The sequence below is a fragment of the Macrobrachium nipponense genome, chromosome 39 (genome assembly GCF_015104395.2).
Source record: "Macrobrachium nipponense isolate FS-2020 chromosome 39, ASM1510439v2, whole genome shotgun sequence".
NCBI lineage: Eukaryota > Metazoa > Arthropoda > Malacostraca > Decapoda > Palaemonidae > Macrobrachium > Macrobrachium nipponense.
In genome coordinates, this window is record NC_061099.1 from 27,572,178 (window position 1) to 27,578,233 (window position 6,056).

General features: G+C 33.0%; 1 long non-coding RNA gene across 1 annotated transcript; it reads right to left on the bottom strand.

The window, feature by feature from the left end:
- Positions 1–1,374: 1,374 nt before the first annotated feature.
- LOC135210541 (uncharacterized) lies at positions 1,375–3,927 on the bottom strand. The gene is made up of 2 exons (XR_010313534.1): positions 3,819–3,927; positions 1,375–1,493 (listed from the first exon to the last, which is right to left on the bottom strand). It is a non-coding gene; the product is annotated as an uncharacterized LOC135210541 (long non-coding RNA).
- Positions 3,928–6,056: the final 2,129 nt, after the last annotated feature.

The following is a 6,056-nucleotide window of genomic DNA, read 5'->3' on the forward strand; positions in this document are numbered from 1 at the left end:
AAAGGAGAGATTATGTTTGTAAACAAATGAAGCATATTTGGCTCATGCGCAGTACGCTGGTCGGCAAAAGAGAGTATGGCAGACGACGTAATTTTACTTTGTCAAGTGTTTTATGCACACTGCACATGTATGGTAGGAAAACGTTTCTTTCTTGCTTATTACATTGTATATATAATCTCGTGTAGTACTGTAATAATTTCTCAAATGTGATAAAATTTTCATAAAATTCCTTATGTTTTAGGTTTTTCAGTCTTAAAGTTGCTTATGTTTTAGGGTTTTCAGTCTGTTAACTTCACTTACCAATGAGAAAAAACATTTCATGGCAACAATAGATATTTAAATAAAAACAGATATTATTTTGCTTTCAATAAAGGTTTAGAATCCAGTAGTTTCAAACAACTTTCACATGAGGGCAAGCTGTCTGCGTCACTGCGCTCTTAATAGTGGACGAGTCTGAAATTCATTAGTCATTTATCTCGATCCATTTCCTGTGAATTCCTAACTTTTGACCCTGTGATGTCTATTGTTATTTTTTACTCTAAAATCGTGGAATTAGAATTTTATGGATTTGTTGGTGTATGAGTTAAAACAAATAAATTTATAGGAATGTGGTGGAATAATAACGTTTAAAATTTTCCGAGACGATGTCAAGGAAAATGTGTAAATCTGAACATTTTAACACACACATCCTTTTTTGCTGTAAGATTTTGCATAAAATTATATAATTTCATAAATATCAACTTCCAATTGAAAGATAGGACGAATTAGATACGAATGGGTGAAAACTTCTGTCCATGTGTTGGTAGTGGTGAGAAATATTTTTGTAGACTTGGCGAGGTAAGATTGTGGCTCTTATGAACTTAGTAATAATATTACTCATTTATTGAGCAAGTGCTCTACCTTGTACCTCCTGATTAATTTGAGCCAGGTTACGGAGTGCTCTGTCCCACTGCTCTCTTCCATCTTAATTCTTTTTAAGCCTTGGATGAGTTGGACAGGTAATGGCTGCCCGCCACATATTTCTCCTTTCCTTGTCACTCTCGCTGGGAATACGATACCAGGATACTAGGCTTCCCTTTCCCCGCCTATTCGTGCATCCTACACCAACACACGACTGAACCATTGCTTATAAATAAGGTGCAGATTAACTTGAATTATCATCGTTCGTCTGATATGGTAAGGATCCAGAAATGACTTTCTGCCCACCAATAGTGTTATTGTTTGGAAAATGGCGTGTTTATGACGTCACGTCGATTACTCCTTAATTAAAACTATCAATGTAATGTAATAGTGAAAGTTGTACGCACATTAAGGAATGCAACAGAGACAATTCTTGGATACTAATGCACAAAAAATTAAGTAAATCTTACTAACCTTGGAAGTTATCATCATGGAGAAGGTGAAAAAGATGGGAAGGAGAAACTCCGAGTAGGAAATAACAAAGTTCTTCCATTCCTTCTTGAATGAATGCTTTCATGACGTCCCTTTGAACTCTGTTTTAATGGAAATACTCTAATGAATACTCTTCATTTACTAATAGCATGAGTTTGAACACAAATGAATACTTAATTCTTAACACGTACACCCAGATATAGTATGCTTGAAAAATCACAGTAGAGGCACGTGACTTCAGTATATAAGCGAATACTACAGGAAAATGATAGACAGAAGGTACTGACCTTCGGCCTGTCATTTTCCTGTGGTATTCGCTGATACCCATATATATAAATATATATATATATATATATATATATATATATATATATATATATATATATATATATATATATATATATATGTGTGTGTGTGTGTGTGTGTGTGTGTGTGTGTGTGTTATGTATAAGTTAGATGTTCAGAGATATTTAGCACTTAATGCATGCATATACTGTATTGCTGTCCTATGAAAATGATCAGAAAAGCGAGTGTGTCGGAACATTTTTTTGTAGTTGTCATCATTGGCTCACACGGAGACAGAGCGGGGTTTCGGAATGTGCGACGCGTCACTTTTTGGATGGCGTGATGTTGAAGACTACTGTCTCAATCCGCGACCAAGGGTAGAGAGGTTGTGCGTGTTTGTACATGGGCGGAAGTAGGTACAATTCCGAACTGGTTTTAGTCAGATTCCATGGGTGGGACTATTAGCTGTACTTACATGAGTGCGTGGGGTCTGTTCCCCTATATGATGGGAGATAAATGATAATCAGGCACTACTTGGAGGCCGAGGTCGGCATGGCCTTGTTTTACTTTTCCTAGAGTTTCTGTTTACGGCTGAAATGGGTAAGCATACTCACATTTGTGCCCGAATATATTTTAAATGTTTGTTTCAGAGATGTCATCGTGCGTGTTTTATTCCAGGAAAATTTATTAGTATTATTTTAATTTTATTTCCAATCTATTTATGTGGGATTCCTTCTTTTACAGACGGATCTGGCAACCCATAATGGAGTGTTGTTAATCATAAGGGAGATATTAATGAACTTTTTGATTGCCTATATTATTATGACTGATGTTTAGTTATTCGAGAGATTTAGATGTGGAAGAGCTTTTGGTCTGATCCCGAAGATCATTTTGGTTTCCTATTTTAAGTTATACCTTTTTATATGTGTGCATTATTTGGGTTGTATTCATTAGCTAAAGTTTCAAAATTTTACTTATTCAGTTAATCATTTTGTTCTTCACAAAATAAAGTCTATTTTCGGTAATTATGCATCTGATTTAACGACCTTACGTAATTATGGTTTGTGAGTTGCTTTGAGGTAGTGAGAGAGAAAAGTCGGTAGAGAGAGTTAGTAGTGCCCCGGTCAAATTAACGTTACCAAGGTGCGTCGAAGAAGTAAGTTCTGCATGTCACGACCTTCCAGGGGACGCAAAAAATTTGGTGGCAGATTTTACTTTATAAGGGATTTACCCCCTTACAACATATATATATATATATATATATATATAATATATATATATATATATATATATATATATATATATATATATATTTGACTGATAAAAATGTTCTGTTTCAACAGAATTCCATCAAATAAAAGGAGACCATAAAAATACCAAAATATAGAGAGAAAATACTATAATACTATATTTCAGAGACTGCTGTCTCTCTCTTCAGGTAGATGAATGAGAAAAGTTACAGAAAAGGTGGTATTTATACCAAGAGATCCTTCCACAGTTAAGCCAATTTAGGGTAGTCGCACTGATAATCCTTCTTTAATCCTCTTAAGCATTGGTTGATGGTAAACTATATCAATGACATCTGAATCCCATGTGCCCTTTGAGATGTTCATTACCTGTCTCTATTTAATCAATGCCAATTCTATCATCTGACTCTTGTACTGATAGTTTCTGCTCTAAATTATATGTGACAAATTTTTATTCTGTGGTTATGTTCATTTATTTCCAACCATATAAATGAACATAACCACAAAATAAACTGAAATTTGTCACAATAGTCAGATGATATATATATATATATATATATATATATATATATATATATATATATATATATATATATATTATATATATATATATTGTATGTGTGCGTTTATTGAAGAATACAGTAGTTGTGAAATTTATGAAGACTCAAAAAAGAGGGGGAAGTTAGTAATATTAAGAAATTTAGCTATTCATTCAAACTAAGAGCATAATTTTATTAAATGGCCGACAGCATTATGCCATTTATAATACTAAAGACGACAGTTATTTGTCATTTCTCAAGAGTACTAAATCGAATCAACAAAAAATCTGTTCAAATAGATTTTAAAATTATGCCGAAATGAATAAACGAAGATTAGATTTCGTTGTTTACTTACTGATGTGGAGGAATTTCTTTCGAAGTTCCTTGTTGCATTTTATATCTAAGCCTACGTTTTAAGTTTGAATTTTTCTCCCCTCCAGTCGTTGCAAAACCCACGTCAAAGCCTGAAAAGAAAAAAAGGAAAAGGTGTAAAGTGTGCGGGGGGGGGACCTTTACCCAATAACACTATTGTCTTGCTACCAAGCGAAGATACCAATATATATTACACTTCTAGTATATACAGGATGTAACACGAGTTTATGCCAATATTTTGGAAATGAAAGAACAAGTCATTCTCAGCAGAAAATGTACTATGAACATATGCATTTTTGGGCTTCGTTTGTCAGTGAAGAAAATGTTAAAATAACCATTTTTCCTTAACGCTGCTCTCAGCCAAGATGGCGTGTGCAGTGTCTTAGTAGGCAAGGATATAGGGGTGAAGGGTTGATGAAGTACATTAGGCAACTCTATTGCTAGACTTTTAATTCTCCTTACTGGTTTGTAAAAAATGTAATATTGCAGTCCTTTCAAATAGTAAATCAACTGTGAACAGACTTCATTGTAATCTAATTTTAATGATTACCTTTACATATCAAGAAAGTAGTGTAAATCTTGCTTGGCAGCATTCATTTGTTATCGTTGGAGTCAGGGCTAGGCCTCCGCCTATGCTGAATGAGGTATAGTGACAGTCATCCTGATGACAAAGGATTGAAGATAGGGAGGATACTGCATTTTGAGCAACGTCAGCTTTTCTACCTCTTTCAATTATTGCATGAAAATAGTACCTTTGAGGGGAAAGAATGAAGAAAGTAAATGTTTCATAATGTTCCCATTCTCTTTCATATGACAGAGGCAAAAGAGGTTTCACAGGTATTTTTTCCTCTGACTGGTGTATGATGAATACTTTTCATGAAGAAGGAAAGATTTTTTACATTTTTAAATCTTTGATCGGTGTGTAATGGATAGGCCTATCTTGAATAGAGGTGAGATTCCATTAGGCTTGCTTTTCTTTTCTTTATTTATCGCAGTCCAGTAAATACCATTGACGGAGAAGGAAAAGGTAACAATGATGCATGTTGCATGCATTTTCCCCTTTGCTCAGTATCTAAAGAATACATTTAATTTAGAAATATTTTATTCACATCAGCCTAATCGCCGATTTTTTTATAACCTTGTAGTTCACAACTTTCTAGAAATGGAACGGTTGCTAAACCCCTAAATAAACAATATATCTGCATATTCCACTTTAAGGGAACGGTAAGGCATTGTCTACAGATTGTTGCTCACAAAAATTGAATCCGGAATTCGTCACTTGTAACCCGGACACTCTCTTGGTGGAAAAGCGAGACTGTTTAGAAAAACAAATGAACTATTCGGCTCCATCCCCCTCCCCATACCCATGAATGGTCCAACATCTCGTATGTACCTTCTTACTTGCCCATTAATGATACAGTTATTTTTAAAAATTCGCCTCACCAACAAACGAAGCCTAAAAATGCATATGTTTATTGAACATTTTCTGCTCAGAAGGACTTATTCTTTCTTTACCCAAAATATTTGCATAAACTCGTGTTACACCCTACATAAAACTTAGGAAGAGAGACATGGAAGAAAAAAATAGAGATTATACTCACTGAAGCACAAAATTAAAAGTTGCCAGAAGATGAGCTTCATCTTTGCACTTATTTCTAGAATAAACAGAATTGAACAGCATTATAAATACATAAAAGCATTAGGTATATACCCACTACTAGTTAACTTATGTTTTTTAATAGTTAGTATATATATATATATATTATATATATATATATATATATATATAGTATATATATATATACATACGTATATATATATATATATATATATATATATATATATACATATATATATATATATATATATATTATATATATATATATATATGTATATGTATATGTATAGTATAGTATATTTATATGTATATGATATGTATATGTATATGTATTATATGATATGTATATGTATATGATTATATATATATATATATATATATATATATATATATATTGTGACGAAGTGCTAAGTATCTAGTTACTACTCTTACAAATCAGGAAATAGTTACCCCACAACAGCCAGACACCTGAACCTTCATCACGGATCAAACACGACTGAATAATCTAAAGGCACCAGTGATCCCTTAAAAACTAGTTAATTATACAAGAGTTTACACTATGTTCATTAAAATAGGTGTGAGGTAATCTAATATATAATTAAA